Here is a 19,523-nt window from a genome sequence, read left to right on the forward strand (position 1 = left end):
TTGTCTCTAGTTTTTGCACAAAAAGTGTTGCTAGGAACATTTATTACAGAATAATTTTAGTACAGTTTAGGATATTTATTTCTGTCTAATGTCCTTTGGATAAATACTAAATCCTATGGTCATTAGATCAAAAAGTTTTCTCTCATGATTTTAAATTACTTTCCAAAATATTTGTACCAATACACAGTTTAACCAAAATGTAGTTTCTTTTCTTTCTCCTTCTAACATTTTCATCTCCAAATTTGACAAATATGTTTTCTAGGTATTTAGCAAAGTTGTTGATGCTATAAATAGGACTGGGCTAATTATAAAACATTCCACTATAAGCTTTTTCCAAATTGATATCCATTAACTCTCATTTGTTATAATAATTAAAATATATTTATCCAAAGAGACTTAGTTGGAATCTATATACTATTTCTACAGAATTTTCTTTATTTACCCATCAAGATAATGTATTGATGAAGAAAATAGGTGATTTCAGTAATTCTGATCTAGTTTTTAATACTCATTATTTGCTTTTTGTTTAAACCAGCAACTAATGAAGGGTAAACAGACAAAAGATAAAGTGTAGTTTTAAAGTCATAAAAAAAAACAAAATCCTGAGTTCCAATCCAACCTCAGATATTTCCTAGCTACACAGACACACAGAAAGCCACTTAATCCTGTTTTTCTCAGTTTCCTTCTCCATAACAGGGGCTAGAGAAGGAACTGGCGAATTACTCTAATATTTTTGCTTAAAAAAAAAAAAAAAAAACTCTCGAAGGGATCATGGAGTCATAAACAAGTAAAAATCATTGAACAAAGGACATGAAACATGGTGGTGGACAGGATTTCTTCTCTGAGAGGTCTAGGAAGAAAGAAGTCCCCCTCCCCTGTTGAGAGTAGGAAGATTAAATATTGTTGAGCATAAGGATCATGGGATTAGAAGGAAATAGTGTTACCACCCAGGAAGCTTGTGGAGGGTTTTTGGACCTATTATTCCTTTATCTTAACAGGTTGTAAACTGACTGTTTCTTCTTTGTGACTCAGCTTCTCCTCTCTTCACTGTACTTTTAAAAATAACAATCTATATCTAGAAATTCCCAGTTTTCTAACTTCTTGATATCTTTATAGTTTTTTTTTCCCCATGAGCAAGAAACTAATCAGATCCATCAAAGTGAGACCCTACTCTTTCTCATAAAAATCTTGAGTAACTCTGATTGAGAAGCTACAGGATTGCCAAAGCTCTCTGAACTGCCCCAAACATGGATTCAGCAGTCTTAATACATTTAAGATTTTCTCTCTGCTATGACCCGGAGAGCTTTCTGCCTGAGGCTCCTGGCAACATTCTTGGTAGTATCCCGTCTTTATCCCAATTTAAGTGACATAGAATCATAATTCTAGAAATGGAAAAGATTTAAAACTAAAAAGGATGTGCAACTGATGTATTTATAGATGAATAAACATTTTCTATCTTTTTTGTTCTTTTTTTTTTTTCAAAAAAAAAAAAAAAACACAGGGAGAATATATTAATTGTCCAAAGTTGTGAACTTATCCAACCATTCTGGAAAGCAATTTGGAACTCTGCCCAAAGGACTATAAATTTGTGCATACTTGTTGATCCATCAATACCACTATTTAAGACTATATCCCAAAAATATCATACAAAATAGAAAAGGATCCACATGCAACAAAATGTATACAGCAGATATTTTCTGGGACAAAGAATTAGAAATTGAGGGGATGCCCAGCAATTGGGGAATGACTAAACAAGTTGTAGCATATGAGTATAATGGAATACCATTGTCCTGTAATAAATAATATGCAGGTGGATTTCAGAAAAAAAAACTGGAAAGACTTACATGAACTGATGCTGAGTGAAGTGAGCAGAACTAGGAGAACACTGCATATAATTCCAAAAGATCTAACAAGAAAAATGTAATCCACATCCAGACAAGAACTATGGCGTCTGAATATAGATCAAAGCATGTTATTCTCACTTTTTATGTGTTTTTTGGTTTTTTTCCACATGCTTCTTCCCCTTTGTTCTGATTCTTCTTTCAAAATATGATTAATTATTTTTTTAAAATATGGCTAATATGGAATTATGTTTTAAATAATTATATAAGTACAACCTATATAGAATTACTTGTTGCCTGGGGGAACTCAAAATCTTAGAAAGATGAATGTTAAATACTATCATTATTTATAATTGGAAAAAAACACTATTAAGTGCAAAAACACACATAGAATTTTGACTCAGGTCCTCTGATTATAGTCAGTGTTCTTTCTAATGAACCATACTACCTACAACTTTGAGGGAATACAGAAGGCTGCCCTAATTTAAAAGTGTCAGTCCAGTTCCTCAGTGTGAAGGGCTCATTAAGCTGCCCTAGAACCTTCCCCTTGCTGTCTTTTCCTTCTGTTCCCTTGGATGTCAACAGCTAAAACAACAGACTCCTTTTTACATGCTTCAGTTAGACAACTCTCACAGAAGGGACCACTTTCGGTGTTAGCTTGCTTATCTAATTCTTTTGTGAAGCATTGGAAGATACCAGCCCTTCATTTGTCCATTATGCGCACATTGTCTGTTTATGTTTTATATGTACATGGTAAGAGTAAAGGGAAAGAGGGAAGGACTATATTTGTCTATATGTGTTAGTGTATAGGAGAGAATTCTTTGCCCCAGAGGCAGGTCTACAAAGGCTTAGAGCTAGTCTGTATAGAAATATCCACATAAAGCAACCTATGAAGAAATGAATGACTCCTTACCCCTGCCACTCCCCAAGGAGACATTCTATTTTTCAGGGTCAAACTTACAGTTGCAAATTATCCATCTGGGCTTTAATTAAATCTCTGTCTTTGATTTCTCTTGGGTTGTGTTTCTCTATTTGGGACAGCTCTCTATTTCTCCCTTCCCCCCCTCTCTTTTTTTCCTTCCACCCTCCCTCCTTCCATCTCTTTCTTTTCTTTTCTTATCCTGTTTCCACCCACAACTCCTTTCTATACATTCAATGTCACAAGGTAGATAACTGACACTAAATCACACTAAATTATGTCCCAGATACCACTTGGCAGTTGCAGCAAAATATTTTTTTTAATTAAACCCCTAGTGACTAGAAGAGTAATAATGAGTTCTCATGGTTTCAGATGAATTAACAAGTCTGATTCTTGCCAGATAGCTATAACCCTTCTGTGACTAACAGTCTAGCAGGCCTTGCCTAGGGTCTAAAATCAAGGTGAAGCAGTTGGCCATTCTCTGCTCTCCATTATTCTGTCTCTCTAGAACTATGCCAGTTCTGTTTTTAAGCACCCCTTGTTCCTTGCTGATTTTAAATCCCCATTCTATAGTGTACCAATTAATATGCTTGCATTCCCTCTTTCACAAGGTTATTGTGAGAATCCATAAAATATTGAATGCATAAAGTGTTGTTTTACTTGACAGTAACCTTCATGAAGGTAAAGACTATTTCTTAAATAAAGTTTGCTTAAAAATATTTCATTATCTTTATAATAACCTTAATGGGGAGATTTATTATAACCCCATTTTACTGGTAAGGAAACTGAGGCAAACAGAGATTAAGTAACTTGCCAAGATCAGACAGTTGGTAAGGCTGTGAGATAAATTTTAAATCACAGACCTTCTGGATTCCAGCCCCATTGCCTTATCCAATGTCTTACCCAGTCTAGTGGCCTTATTAACTGTTGAATGAATCTTATAACTGTTGAAGACTCAGTTCTGAGAGTGATCTATGTATATCTCTAAAAGACTAGTCAATGGAAAAGAGTGTCAAGGAGATCAGTCAGGCACTCTACTTGTTTCCTCTTCAATGCCTCAAAAAATAAAAATTATATGATTTTCCCCTGGGAAAATCTGACCTTGATTTCTACTAGTCAGAAGTATTAAGAAGGAGCAGAAATAATTCTGACTTCAGAATTAGGAGAGATCTGGTTTCAAGTTCTATCTCTGACACTTACTATTTCTATTACTATGGACAATTCACTTGAATTTTCTAAGTCTCATTTTTCTAATCAGTAAAATGGACATTTAATATGTATATAGATATAATCATATTTATTTATATATATATATATATATATATATATACATATATATATATGTATCTGAAATACCTATATTATGGGATAAGAACAAAGATCAAATGAGGCAATGTATGCAATTTGCTTTGAAATAGATGGACTTAGAATTCCCTTCCAAATCTAGCCTATTACTCTTATAATCTATAAACTACAATCAAAGAGATACAACAATGACAGCTTAAATAATTATCAAATACAGAATCAATAATCATTTATTAAATACCCACCATGTACTAACCACTGTCATTAGGTATTTTGTCCAAGAAATAACCTTAGCCAAATAATTGCTTAGTACCATTCCTGGCAAACAAGTTCTATGTGATTGTTAGCTATTATCATCATCTTCCCTCCCCTTTTCTATATTCTCATATTACCAACAAATAAATGACTCTGAGAGAGAGAGAATCAGGGGCCTTGATGTTTTGATTAAATCTGGTAGGACAAGGAATGAAAGTATTTTAAAACAAAACAAGATTTTAAGATAAGGCTAAAATAATACAAAAGTATGGATGATGTTTTCTTCATCTGTCGACCTACTTTTTGTTAAACTAAAAAAAATTATTATTTTTAGTAGTTTTTTCCCCTGTGCTCAGTCAAGGAGAGTTCTGAGAATCCAGACATCATAGAGGACAATTAGAAACTGATAAAAGTAAAAGCAAAACAGGAAGACACCATCACAGTAGGTTCACTATTATTCAAGAGTAAAAAAAATTTAAAAAAAAAATTCTAACAATGTTCTGAGGTTCAATTGTGAGTGCTATTCCCCTCCCACCTGGATTTTCTCTTTCTATAAATTTCCATTTCCCCAATTATTGGGCTCAAAAACAACTGTTATCTTCAACTCTTCCTCCTTGATGCTGCTCCATGTAATATGTCATCAAGTCTAGTTGATTTCTCTTTCAATCTCTCTCTTGCTTTCTATTCCTATGGTCATAAATTTAGTAAGATTTTATTACCTTGAATCCAGATTGTTATAATTACTTATTTGTTTTCCCTGACTCCAGTTTCTTTGTGCTCCAACCCATTCTGCACAATGATAGGTTTTTGCTCTTTCTAAATAATCATTTTCCTCATAACATTCACCTGGGATGAATATTTATGGAATGAAACACAAACTTAGTCTGGAATTCAAAGACTTCTACAACACCTGATCCTAACTTACTTTCTCAAACTTATCTTCACTAATCTCCAAAATATACTCTTCCTATCATACTAATCTCCCTGATGTCTCCTAAGCAAAATGTACATGTGCTCGCCTCACTACATTTGCTCACCCTATTCATTATCCCTAGAATGACTTCCCTTCCAGTTGCCATCTATAATAGGTTAAATTTGTGAACTTTATAGGCACTTTCAGTTTGAAAATGGTTAAATTTTAATTATTATTAGCTATTAAATAGATATGTATAACCTTAAACTTATTGACCTCTGACTAATATACTTTATTCTTCAACACAGTTATTTGTAATGTGGCAGAACTCTGAAACAAGGATTCTTACAAGGATTCTTAACTCAGTGCAATTGATAAGACAGACAATGGTTATCTAGTTTAGCATGATGATTAATAGTTCTCTAGTTCAGTATGATTGATTTAATCTTACAACAAATAATGGTTCCCTAGTGATATAATGATTGGCTTATACTCAGTATGATGAATGGATTTAACTGTAATAGAACATATAAACTGGGACAAACTCAGCTGGACACAGACTTGGAGAGGACAGAGAACTGGAGGTGGGAGCTCAAGCTCTCGGAGCCAAGGAGAGACATTCATTCCATCTCCCACCTTTGTGGTGGCTGGAGGCTGGAGCACAAGCCCTTGGACTCAGAGAGACATGCCATCTTTGATCAGGCTCCTGGTGGATCTCCTTCATTTCTCTACTGAAACCAAGTCCCATCTGAAGGCCCTCCTGAAAGCTGGCCAGGCCCCAAGTGAAAGAGATAGACTTTGAAGGAGATAATAAAGAATTTGGACTTTATCCCTGGCTATTCTCATGATGATTACTAAGCTGAAACGAAGGTCCAAAGACCTCAAGAAAGCCAAACTAGAACTTTACAGTTATTTTCATTGTGCCCATTTTGAAACTACAGGCTTACACTTTTCTAGTTTTTAAAGAAAATTGATGTCCACACAATTACTTCCACTATCAGCTGGTGTCCATCACCTCAGCACTAACTCTAAAATTCTATTACCTTTCTATACCTCTCAAACTCTTGTCATTTATCCTTCCTCCATAGGATATTCACTCAGCCCTCTCAGCTCCCTCACCTTAAAATAGACCATTTTGGATTTTCTCTCATCTTTTGGATATTGGCCACTAATTTTTCAGTTAGTCTATGTTTCCAGCACATTCTAAATTCTCTGTACACTACTCTCTCTCTCCTAGGCTCTCAGCTCTATTTTTTTTTTGCTGACAAACAAAAAATGATTTCAAAAATTTGTCATCACAATTCTATGCCCAAATAGCATAAAAATCACTTGATTCTCTTCTATTCCATTTACTTTATCTCCTTTAAAGTTTCTATATTTGGATGTTCATAATAAACATTTGCATTTGAATGAAAGCCAGCTTTTCAAAGAAATCCATTGTCTTCCCTTAAAACATTTTAAATAAAGAAACTATACTTGTTACAATAAAAAAAAAATTCTCATTCCAAACTTGGAGATGGGAGAGTTGTAACCCTTCAATGAACTTTTGGAGGAGGTGACATTTTGCCAGAGAAATAAAGTTTCATTTTTAAAAGATTAATCCTATCCCTACCCCAAAAGCAGGCTCAATTGAAAAAAAAAAAATGTAATAGCTGAATTTACATAGGCCTGTATAGTCTTTCAATTCAATTATCATGTATTATCTGCTATCTTGTTTGATAGTCAAATAATCATGTAGGTTAAGTAATAAAAATATTTATGCCCATTTTACAGGAAGAAAATAATAACTTTGAAAGGTTAAGTGATTTGCCTCAAATCATGTAGTTTGAGCAAAGAATTCAAAACTATGTATCTTAACTCTAATATCAATGTACTTTACATGCAAAGGAAGATTACAGAAATTGTCTTCTTACATCTGGCTCCTATTTTCTCCTTTGCTCTCTGTACCTGTCCTCTACATCTCCAAAAACCACTGTGTTAGAGCTTTGGTGAATACATTCATGGTCTATCTTATAGTCTAAAGTATGAAAACTTGAATTAGTTGATCAATAAAGTAATCCGAGCATAAAGTAATGGATTTGAATTATAATGGGAAAAGTAGAAATGGATAGTAAATGACTGAAGACTCCATAGAGCTTGTTAGGTTCAGGCTATAGTTGGAAATATTTGATTAGAGTTTAGAATGGAGATTAGGGATGAAGACAGAGAATTGAAATCAAAGAACTTTAAGATTCTAGGAGTTGAGAGATAGAAAGAATCTTAGAAATTTTACAATCCACTCTCCTAATTTAATAGAGAAGAAAATTGAGGCCCAAGTAGACCTCAAAGTTCCATTTGTTCAAGATCAGAGATTAATAAGAGCATTGGTGCTAGACATCCACATTTTCTCATGTGCCTTGTGTCTATATATACTACTTACAAATGCCCCAATGATGAGAAAGTTCTTATAAGTTATAAGTGAATCAAAGTTATATGTGCATAGTTAAATCATACAAGTTACATGGATATCCTCCTGTGTAGGAATATAAACAATTCAACCTTATTAAGGCCCTTATGATTTCACTTCCATGTTTACCTTTTTATCCTTTCTTGAATCCTGTATTTGAAAATCAAATTCTATAATCATCTCTGACCTTTTCATTAAAAGTTTGATAAAAATTCTCTATTTCATTGAATATTTATTTTCCCCCTGAAATATTATACTCAGTTTGCTAGGTAGTGATTCTTGGTGGTGATCCTAGTTCCATTACCCTGGAATATTAAATTCCAACCACTCCAATTCTATACCATAGAAGCCACTAAAACTTGTGTTATCCTGACTGTGGCTTCACAATAGCCAAATTTTTTTTTCTGTTTGTGTGCAATAGTTTGTCTTTGACTGAAATTGGGCTATAAATATTACTAGGAGTTTTCATTTGGAGATTTCTTTCAGGAGGTGATCAATGTATTCTTTCAATATCTATTTTACCTACTTGTTCTAGAACATCAGGACACTTTGCTTGACAATTTCTTCAAAGATAATATCTAGTCTCTCAGACTTTTAGGTAGTCCAATAAGGTTTAAATTATGTCTCTAGGATCTTTTTTCTAGGTCAATTTTTTTTTTTAACTTTCTTGGTCATGTTTTGTTATTTCTTGATTTCTCATAAAGTCATTAGTTTCCATTTGCTCAGTTCTAATTCTTTTAAATTATTTTCTTCAATGAGATTTTGAACCTCTTTCCCATTTAACCGATTCTACTTTTTAAGGAGATTTTATTCTTTGGTGAATTTTCATGCCCTTTTTTGCATTTGGCCAATTCTGCTTTCTTTTAAGGCATTTTCCTCATTGGAGTTTTGTACTTCCTTTATCATATAGTCTAGTCTATTTTCTAAGGTTTTATTTTCTTCAATGTTTTTGAGTCCACTTTTACAAATTATTAATTCATTTTTCATTATTTTCTTGCATCATTCTCATTTCTCTTCCCAGTTTTTTCCTTTACCTCTCTTACTTGATTTTCAAAATAATTTCTGGGCAATTCCATGGTCTGAGACCAAGTCATATGTTTCTTGAAGGTTTTGAATGTATGAATTTTTACCTTATTATCTTATTCTGTATGTGTTCTGATTTTCCTTGTCACCATAGTAATTTTCTATGGTAAGAATTTTTACTGTTGTTCGTTCATTATTCCAGTCTATTTATTTTTACTTTTAACTCTGTTAAAGAAGAACTGTGCTTCCAGTGTACAAGGTATACACAGTGTCTCAAGATTCAGTTGTTTTTTTGTGTGGCTGTTTTCAGAGATACTTTCAGGTACATGTAAATTTTCACTTCTTTCAAGGTGAGATGTTCTAAGGAGATAGGGTCTCCTGACCTGTGGTCTGGTCTGTGAGCAACCACAGGAAGTACTTCTGCCCTGAAATTAAGACGAGGGTCCCCACTCTACTGTGGCTACATGTAGCATATATGTGATATGTGGAAGAAAAATTTGGAACTCAAAATCTTACAAAAATCAATGCTGAAAAATCTTTTTACATATAAGAAATAAAATACTATTAAGTGCAAAAAAGACTAAATAATTCATTTATTAAGTAATTACTATGTGTAGATCATGGTGCTACATGCAGAAGGAGATTATACTCTCAGTGCTGGCAAAAAAACTATAATCTCATGACTAGTTCTACTACCTCACCTTCTGTATGCTGAGAGCTCTGAAAGGAGCTGAAACAGCAGTAATTCCCAATGCCTGCTTCTAGATGGTTGGGGCCAAGGCTATGTTCGCATGACCTGCTCTGGAACATGCTCCCTCTCACTTAGATGAGACAAATGTTCTGTTGACCTTCTTAGCTGTCATTAGCTGGAAAATTACTTTACATGTCCTTTGTGGATTCTGTTAGTTCAAGAATTATTTTATGGCATTATTTAAAGATGTTCAAAAGGATTTGTGGGAGAGCTCATGCTAAAGGGAGTCATTCCCCTTTTTCTTAAACTTGTTTATGCCATGTTGTCCCCAGAAAGTGTTTTTGATTTGTGTCCCAAGCACATAGTACAGTGATCTACACATGACACAATAATCAAGGCTTGTAGTAATCTAGTAATTGATAAGTCTCCAAACTCCAATTTCTGGAATAAGAATTCACTGGGAAAACTGAAAAATAATATGTCAAAAACTCAACACAAAACTACATGTTACACCCCATACCAAAATAAGCTCAAAATGAGTACATGGTTGGAGCATAAAGGATGATATCATAAATAAATTAGGAGAGCAAAGGATTTTGCATACAACTTTGAAGAAGAGAGGAATTTGTGACCAGAGAACTAGAGAACATTATGAAGGGTGAAATGAATAACTTTGATAACATTAAATTTAAAAGTTTTTGCACAAAACCAACAGAAACAATATTAAAAGGGTAATACGAAGCTGGAAAAAATCTTTACAACTAGTATTTTTGATAAAGGTCTCATTTCTAAAATACATAAAGAACCATGTCAAATTTATAAGGATACAAGTCATTACTCAATTGATAAATGGTCAAAGGATGTGTTCAGTTTTCAGGTGACAAAATTAAATCCATCTGTAGTCACATGAAAAAATGTTCTAAATCACTATTGATTAGAGAAATGCAAATTAAAACAACTCTAAGGTACCATCTCATACCTCTTAGATTGGCTAAAATGACTGGAAAAGATAATGATAAATGTTGGAGGGGATATGGGAAAACTGGGATGTTAATGCATCATTGGTGGAATTGTGAACTAATTCAACAATCAAGCTGTGCATACCCCTTGATCCAACAGTGCCCCTAGTGGGTCTGAATCCCCAAAAAAATACAAAAGTGAAAATAGCTATGGTAATATTAGACAAAACCAAGCAAAAGTGGAACTAATAAAAAAAAAAAAAAAACAAGAAAGGAAACTCCATGTTGCTAAAAGGTACCATAGATAATAAAGTAACATCAATACTAAACATGTATGCAACAAGTGATATAGTATTAAAATTCTCAAAGGAGAAGTTAAGAGTTACAAGAAAAAATAGATAACAAAACCATACTACAGAGGAACCTCAACTGTTCCCTCTCAGAACTTGATAAATTCAACCAAAAAAAGAAACTTAGATATTACAAACTTTTTAATAAAATTAAATAAAAATAGAAAGAAATATCTTTCACTATAGGATACTTTAAAAATGGAACATATAGTATAAAAACCTTAAAATCAAATATTGGGAAATGGTGAACATCAAATGGTAGGTCACCATATTTTATTTTAAATTTAATTTTTATTATTTTTCCTCAAAAAGTGTTTAGAGAATTTTCTCATTAGCCATATTGAAAAATATATCTCATTCTGTATTTTAAACCAATTGGAGAGGTGGTCATTGTAGCACATTTGCAGACAATTTTAGTAGGTTGCAGATAGTTGTGAGTAGGTAGTACTAAGCCTAAACCCCCCAAAAACAAAAACAAGAATAAAGGAATATATACAAGGAATACTTGCATTTAATTCCTATCTCTTACTTATTGTATATATTCTTAGTTAATTAGTGAACCTTTCAGTGTCCCTGGACCACTCTCAAAGGTCTAACATTGAAAAATTGCTATGGATCTACATATAAAGGAGAATTTTCCTCATTTAGTTCCCTGTGTCAAAGAAACCATATATTCAGTCCAAAAGAAAACAAAAAGAATGAATGAATGGCTAGGAAATACACAGCACAAGAAAAGGCCATCCCCAAAACTTTTAGCAGCAACAGAGTACAGAAGTTTGGGAATAGAATCCAACTGAATATGAGCATTATTATCTTCTGGAAATGTAAGCTATATTTACTACAGATAATATTGGAGTTTATTATCATGACTTCATGACAAGAATAAGTGGCCACAAAGTTCTAGGTTCTAGATCTGGCTCTATCACTTCCTAGCTGGATTGCTCCAGTTACATCAATTTAATCTATCAATAGTCAAGAAATATTTGTTAAGTGCCTCCTAAGTGACAGGCACTTTGAGTCTCAGATTCCTCATCTGCAAAGTGCTAGAGTTGAACTAGGTAATCTCTAATGCTCTTTCAAGTCCTAAAATCTATGAATCTGAGTCTTTGATGGCATGGAATATATAAAATATAGCCAGTATTTGCTCTTTTGGTAACAAATTTCTGCTTTTAAAAAAAAAAAGAAAGAAAGAAAGAATTCCTTTCTCCATACTCCTTGTGCATCAAATACACTTTTTGGCTCTGCTTTTAGGAATCCATAGCCATGAAGAAATTTTTTTTTTGTTTGTTTGTTTGTTTTTAACAATCAGGGTGGTGCCTTTCAAAGCTGCTTTCAACTGCTCAAAAAACCCTTAGAACATTCTTTTCTCTGAACTTCTCTTAGTCAATAAATAAATAGAGGCAAAAAACAAAGCAGATAAAATGGGATAGAAATTTGGAGTGATAACCAGTTAAATGAAAAAAAAATAACAACAAAAACCCTGCATTTTGTTTCTTGATATGAGGCATATATTCCATGTGCAAATGGCCCCATATACTTTTAAGTATAATGAAAAAAGCATACAGAATGGGAAAAGATGTCATGTTCTACACTACATAAGAATCTTTTAAAGGAGATTGTTTATGTTTAGCTTAGAGAAGAGAAAACTCAGAATGAAGGAAGAAATTAAAGGGCATGATAGCCATTTCCAGATAACTGAAAAGTTATTAATATGAAAAATATTATATGAAAGACTTCTTCTGTTTGATCCTTGGGGGAAGAATAAGGATCGATATTTACGAGCAGACAAGTAAGCAAGATGAAGTTTCATGTAAGGAAAAAGTAGTTTAGTGGAATTCAAAAGTAGAAGAGGTTACCACCAGAGGTCATCAGTTTCCTTTTATTGAAGATCTCCAAGCAAAGATTTTAGATGTATTGTGCTTAGTCCTTTGGACTAAATGACTTCTGAAATCCCACTCAACTCAGGAAATGCTATGATTCTGGGAAGACTATTTTCTCACTTCCTATACTACATAGTCCAAATATGCAATCTTAAGCAATCCAAATGGATGTTTTAGTGGGACTATTAGATTAGCTTTCTTAATTAGCCACAGAATGAAGCCTAAATGTCACCAATGTGTTTCTGTATCTTCACTAAAAATAGCTGGCTATGCTGTTGATATAAATATGCTACTGTGAAGAACTACATTCAAGAACACACATTCTCACTATGACACTAGAATATTGGATTGTACATTCCTTGATCCAAAAGGGAACTCATTAAATTGGAAAAGGTGGAGTCCAAGCTTAATAAGTAAAAAAAAACATGACATGACAGCTTCCCCCAAGGAGGTGTTAATTCTGCTGTTCTCACTCTCATCAGGCCCCACATTTTAGAAAAAAGTTGAAGCTTCTTTAGAGGAAGGCAACTTGGATAATTAGATGATGGCTAAGTATGCCTCATAATGATCAGTTGAAGGGATATGGAGTGTTTAGATGGGGGAAAGGAGCCTTAGAGGCAATATGATTTCAAGTATTTAAAGGGCTCCTATTTAGAAGATGTTTTAGACTTCTTTGCCTAAGATGACAGTATTCAGAGTGATGAATTAAAAATTACAAAAAGTCAGCCTTATGATACACAAAAAGAAATACTCCCTAAAAATCCAAAAAGAAAATGAACTGCTTTTAGAGATATTGGGTTCCCCTTCAGAGAAGCACAACCACTTTTGGGGAATATTGTAAAGGAAAGAAAGAAGAAATGAAAGGAGGGAGAGAAGAAATTATTTATTCAATGCCTACCATATGCCAGGAACAATATATAATTTGATTTTCACAATAAATATTATTTATTCTTTTCTTCCCTCTCTTAAAATAGTATATACCAGAATAAAGAGCAATAGTAAAAAGTTATTCTCCATATATTTTTTTCATTTACTAAAACAGTTTCTGGTAGATACAAGGTGATTAAGTGCTTGCTTAATGATTACTACTTAACTTAAATTGAAATTTTCTGGGTTCTTCTCTTCCATTTTGAAAGGGCAACTGCAGTGTATGCAATGATTAGACCCAGAGCACAGGATGTGCATAAGTATAGATGACAGTTTCATGACAGTAATTCTATCATCAGACCCATAGCTAGGAATTATGGCACCTGGTAGGACACATTGAATTTACCTGGGAAGTGGGATGAGGGGTTGTGCATCTTTTTATGCCTATTCTTGTCTATCAAAATACATTAAGGAATGAGGAGATAAAAATGTTTGAAGAAAGTGGAAGGTGGGGTACTTTTAACATTAAACTGGAAGAAAAGAAAGTGACCTAGAAGTCTATAAATGACAACAACAAACATCTTGGCAAGATAGAGTTAATTTTAAAGGAGGAGAGGCAACTGCTGAATAACACTGATCTAAGGAGGACATTTGAAAGTGGCCGAGGGGTTCAAGAGATATACTAACTCTTCCTGCTGGCCTTATGGAGCAAGGGAAATGAGAAAAATAGCAGCCAGACCTCGAGAGGGAACTAAGACATGTGGTATCTTTAAAACACAGATAGATTTCTGTGAATACAAGAAATTTTTAAAATATGAGGAAGAGATGTAGGATGAAGAGGAGTTTCTTAATAAGAGATATGGGCTTCAGTGGGTCTAGCAGGTAAGGAAAGAGGAGGAGAAAAGGTATTGGAAAGGACTGGCACTGAGCTGGAATGAGGAAAAAGTTTAGGAAGAACAGCAGGGAAGAAGAATTTTCAAAGATTGTTCTGAATTCCAGAGATTAGCAAAGCAGCAGTAAATGGAAGGAATGAATAATTTGTTTCACAAGAAATATATTAACTGATATTATCACTGGCATTTACTGACTAATCTGTGCAGGGTACTGTACTGTTATGTGAGTTAAGAAGATTATGGAACAGTTATAAGATAGTCAGTCTCTGCCTACGAGGAGGAGGGGTTATTGGCAATGTTCCCTACCTTTGAAACTAACCAATAATCAGATGCTGATTCCAGGAGTTCCAATATTATGGTTCCCCGGGTCAGGAAGTTCAATGGAGCAGTTTACTGACTTAGGAAGGTGGCCTGAAAGAGAGTATTGTAGCGAGCTGTCGTCTCCAGAAGCTGCTGGATCGCTCTCTGGGAAAAAAGCTGAACACTCAGATAGATTGGTTGGAATCAGGAGGAGAGGGTAGGAAGAAATGAAAGATGCTCCCCCATGTCAGTACTTGGGACAGAGGCCCAGTCATGCATGATAGTTTTAGCTCTGACCAGTATACCCTTGCAGAATGGCTCCTCTTCTCTGTGTCTTTCTGGAAATAGTGGGAAGTGGGAGCACAGTACAAATTTTAAAAAACAGTTGCAGGAATACGTAAAAAATAAGATTCTGAGGTAAAGAAATAACCAAATGCAAGTCACATTGCTGCCTGCTATTCCAATCCCACCAGTTTGGCAAAAGTCAGAGATCATATCCTCTTTATTTTCCAAGAGTGACAGAAGAAAGTGTTTGAGAATAAGGATATTTGGCCACATCTAGCATTTATATCACAATGTTCCCCATTTGTTATTGGATGGGTCTGGGTAGTCAATGAGAAACTCAGGAGTACCATATTGGATCAGATGTTGCTTTTAACAGAGGAGAGGAACCTCTTCTTAGGGAAACTATTAATGCCCAGAAACTGAATTAGGGAGACATTTGAGTATACTCATAGGACATTAGATACTTTCACTCACCATGCTAAGAGTTAGATATGGTTGAGAAGCCCATTTCCAAGGTCTCCAAAGAAGAGAGATTTTTAGTGCTCTTAGAAGAAGAATGGTAAGGGGAGGAGAACAGAGGAGAGGAGGAGAATTATTTTTTTTTAAAAAAGAAAGAAAGAAAAATTAGGAAAACACTGGCCCAAGAAGCATTTTGAAAGATTTCCAAATCCTTCAAGAAAAATCTGAAGATGCCCTAAAAAGAGGTTGGTCAAAAACTGAGAGTGCTAGAGGAAGGGCAAATTATGTGTGCACAAAGTTGTAAGGAGCTATCAGCTGTCAGTTATTCCACAGACTTGTCTAAGACAATCAGAAAGTAGTCTCAGTGCTGTTACATATTGTGGAATGGCTGGAAAGGGGCCTGGATGTGATGAAAGAAGGAGAAAGGAGTAGCACTAGCATTGTGATGGATTCTGGTTGTATGGCCCTTGTTATATATATGGCTAGTAAGAGGCAAGCAATTGCTTTTCAAAAGTGGTATAATCAATGACTGCTTTGGGAAACTTGGAACTCCAGACAATAGTGGTTTAGTCTGGCTTCATGTAACCTAGTTTTTATTTACAAAGATCTCAAGAAACATGGGCCATGTAGAGTTCTAAGAGCCCAAGGGGAGAGACTGTTTGACAAAGTGTTTTACACCTTTCTGGGCTGTAATCTGTTTGGGGCTCCATTTGGAGGAATCAAGCTTGTGACTGACTCAATAGATAGAATATGGATTCTTCAAAACTTGAAGAGTCCAATAAATCTCTGGTCTTCCTTCCTAGAGTATGGGAAAGCCAGCTGTTAGTAGCTCAAATTGGAAGTGTGACAGGAATCTTCTGCAACTAGCTGGCACAGTGGATAGACTGCAAGGCCTGGAATCAAAAAGACTCAGCTTTGTGAGTTACAATCTGGCTTCAGACCCTTACTAGCTGATGACTCTGGGCAAGACACAAGCCCCTTTCCTCATCTATAAAATGAACTAGAGAAGTAAGTGGCAAAGGACTCCAGTGTTTTTGTCAAGAAAATCTCAAGTAATGTCACAGAGAATTAGAAAATGGCTAAATAATAAGATTCTTTTGAGTTCCCCCCTCCCCTGCTGTATTTCCCAAAATTGGATTGAGCAGTCTGGATCCTGAATCTTCTTAAGATTAATTATCCATGCCTTGTCCTTCATATAAACTATGATCTGATCTAAAGCTATGCAATGATAAACCAAATTGTGTTATTGATGTAGTGGTGTACATCCCTCAAGAAGGGAAGCCTCTTTCAATTTTCTGTATTGGTAATTTACATCAGATTTCAAATAACATTTTTAGGGGAAAAACAATGAAGGTATATTGAATTTCTTCCCCAGTGGAAATAAACTCTTCCTGAGTTAGTCTCAATCGAAAAAAAGAAAGGAAAAAAAGCATTTGCAAGGTTGAAAATGTTACTTTACTCACCCCAGACCAGGGTTACCTGGTCTACCTATGTTAGGAACAGATATATAGATAAGCATGATGACTTTCTTCAGTTTCTTGAAGTCAGTTGTAAGTTTTCAGAGGCCATCTTTATTTCTCACATGTAATATGGAATTGTTGTAAAGGAGAGAGCAGGAAAATAACTAGTATGGAGGTTTTTGGAAGGAGTTATTTACTTTGCCTTCTAGCCCTCCAGTGACAGAGCCAGAAGGATACTGATGGTACCCAGGAGGTATAACTACCAAGGCTGATGCAAACTCACAAGATGATGAGTTTTCCAGGTGACATTTCCTGGGGCCATTATGAAGTACAGGACAAAAAAAAAAGATACAGAAATGGTGGGAAATGGGGAAAAAAACATCCCAAATTGTTTTTTAACTCTTTCTTCTCATCTCCTCATTCGCTATACTTGAACTGCAAATGACTCCCAAATTTACATCTCTCTCTTGACCTTTCTCATCAGAACTCCAGCTCTTTATTTCCATATGCCTGATAAACTATTCATCTGAATGTTCTACTAACATGTCCAACTAAGTCTGATCAAAACTGAATTCATCTACTTCTTCCCCAAACCTTCTCCTACCATTAACTTTTTTGATCATGGCATAAACATTGTCTCTTAGTCATCGACATTTTTCTTCCCTCATCTCCTACAACAATAATATTTTCCAAATCCCTTCAGTTCTACTTCTGTATCTCTCCATTCTCCTTCCTATTCTTACTGCAACAACTATTATTTAGAACCATATATCTCCTGCCTAGATTATCATTAGAGATTAACTCATCTTCTTGCTTTCAACTGATCCCTCTCCATGCCATCCTTCACATTGCTGTCCAAGTAATATGTCATTAATGCACTATTCTAATTAAGCAACTTCTCTATACTGAAAAAAGCTATCCTCCTTTGCCTACTAAACAAAATCCTGACCACAATATTCAACAATCTAACTTTAATCTAAAAGTGTAGCTTTGTTACCTGCTCTTCTATTCCATATACTCTTCAATCAAGCCAAAATTAGACTATTTTTCATCCTCCATTCTTGTTCTATCCTCTAATATATCAGATATATTTTTACATCCCATCCCTCATCCTTGGAATGGGCTTATTTTCTGGCCCTTACTGCCACCTTCTAAGGCCTTCTTCATTCTTAAAAGCTCAACACAAGATAATTTTATTCATGATAGTTTTTCTCTGAAGAATCACATTTCTCAAAGAAAATGACCTAGACCTTTCCTCTCCCTTGTATAATAGTAATTCGAGTACATATCTTCCCCAAACCCATTTAAATTATAAGTTCCTTTACAATATTGCCTATCTGAGCAATGCCATTCTAGGCCTACCATACCACAAAAAGACCAAGACATTTTTTAAATTATCATATACACAAAAATATTTACAGCAGCTCTTTTTTGTTATCAAACTACTGGTAACTAAGGGATCTCATCAACAGGAGAATGGATTAACAAGTTATATTTTATGTATAGCACTATGAAATGGTTTCTGCTTTTACCCCTAAAGAGCAAAACTCTCCAACTTTGAATTAGGAATTGAGTTACCAGCCTTGTGCTAACAAGAATCCCTCTCTTCTGTGTGATTCCCATCACACCATCTTGTCACAAACAAATATCACTTAGAAACATAAGAACAGGGTTTGCCACAGTTGTTTATGAGAAAGAATAGAAAATCTGGTGGAACATATATTTTAACAGAATGAATTTAAGGAAAATATAAATGGAAAAAGACTGGAATATGACTGACCTTGCCAATTATTCTTTGTTCCTCCTCTGGGTAAGCTAGTTGCCACAACAAAGCATAGTGACATGAACCATCCAGTTTTTTCCATTCAGATTGAGGTCATCTCTCATTGTCTTACAGAAGGAAACTGAAGAAATGGCCAGCACCAGCAACTACTGCTCTGTTCTCATGTCATTGTCATGATGTGACTGCTACATCTCTCTTTTTTTCTTCTCATTCTTCCAGTCTTTCCAAAGATGACAATGTAGTCAAAGTACACAACCACTGGCAGCTAATTTATGTTAGTAACTACTTTCTATATCATTCTTTAGATGGTGACATTTCCTCCTAAGATGTTTTGGTACATATGTTAGAAAAGGTAAAATCCAGGTGAATGGATGAAAGCTGTCTTTTCATTGCCTTCTTCTGCCATAGGAACCTGGTAATAACTACTGTGCAAATTCAACACAGAAAACAAATAAGGACATCACAAACCCTTGATATGATCTCCTATTCAAGTCTGATTACAAGCCTATACAAAGACATATCTTTCCATTCTTTTTTGGAATCATCACTAGGAGAAATAGATTATTAGGTTCTGTGACGATTCTTGATATGCTCTCTGAAGTCATGCATTCTAATCAAAGGGATCTTTCTAGATCTTTAGTAGAATGATGTGAATTGGTGAGCTGGACATTGTAAGTTGTTCTCTGTATATTCCACATCTCAAACAGTGAGAATACCTGTCCTCTAGCTGAGCTTCTATCGTAACCCTTGTTTCCATTTCTTCAAGTGCCAAAAAGTCCCCAAAGTCAAGTTCAGGATACACTTCAATTGTTGAAGAGTGAGATTCACTCTTATGATGATCACTGTCACCATCTAACTAGCCTTGTGCATGCCTCTGTACAAGTAACATAAAGG

At 34.7% G+C, this 19,523-nt stretch overlaps 1 protein-coding gene across 4 annotated transcripts in view; it reads right to left on the reverse strand.

The window, feature by feature from the left end:
• The window catches only part of LOC141542936 (olfactory receptor-like protein OLF3), a 207,317-nt gene extending 188,018 nt beyond the window's left edge, over window positions 1-19,299 (reverse strand). For all 4 annotated transcript variants that reach the window (XM_074267661.1, XM_074267659.1, XM_074267660.1 and 1 more), the window contains exon 1: window positions 18,627-19,299. The gene's annotated coding sequence lies outside the window, so the exon portion shown is untranslated. The remainder of the gene's footprint in view (window positions 1-18,626) is intronic.
• Between the last annotated feature and the right edge of the window lie 224 nt (window positions 19,300-19,523).

The sequence above is a fragment of the Sminthopsis crassicaudata genome, chromosome 5 (assembly GCF_048593235.1).
Source record: "Sminthopsis crassicaudata isolate SCR6 chromosome 5, ASM4859323v1, whole genome shotgun sequence".
Taxonomy (NCBI): domain Eukaryota; kingdom Metazoa; phylum Chordata; class Mammalia; order Dasyuromorphia; family Dasyuridae; genus Sminthopsis; species Sminthopsis crassicaudata.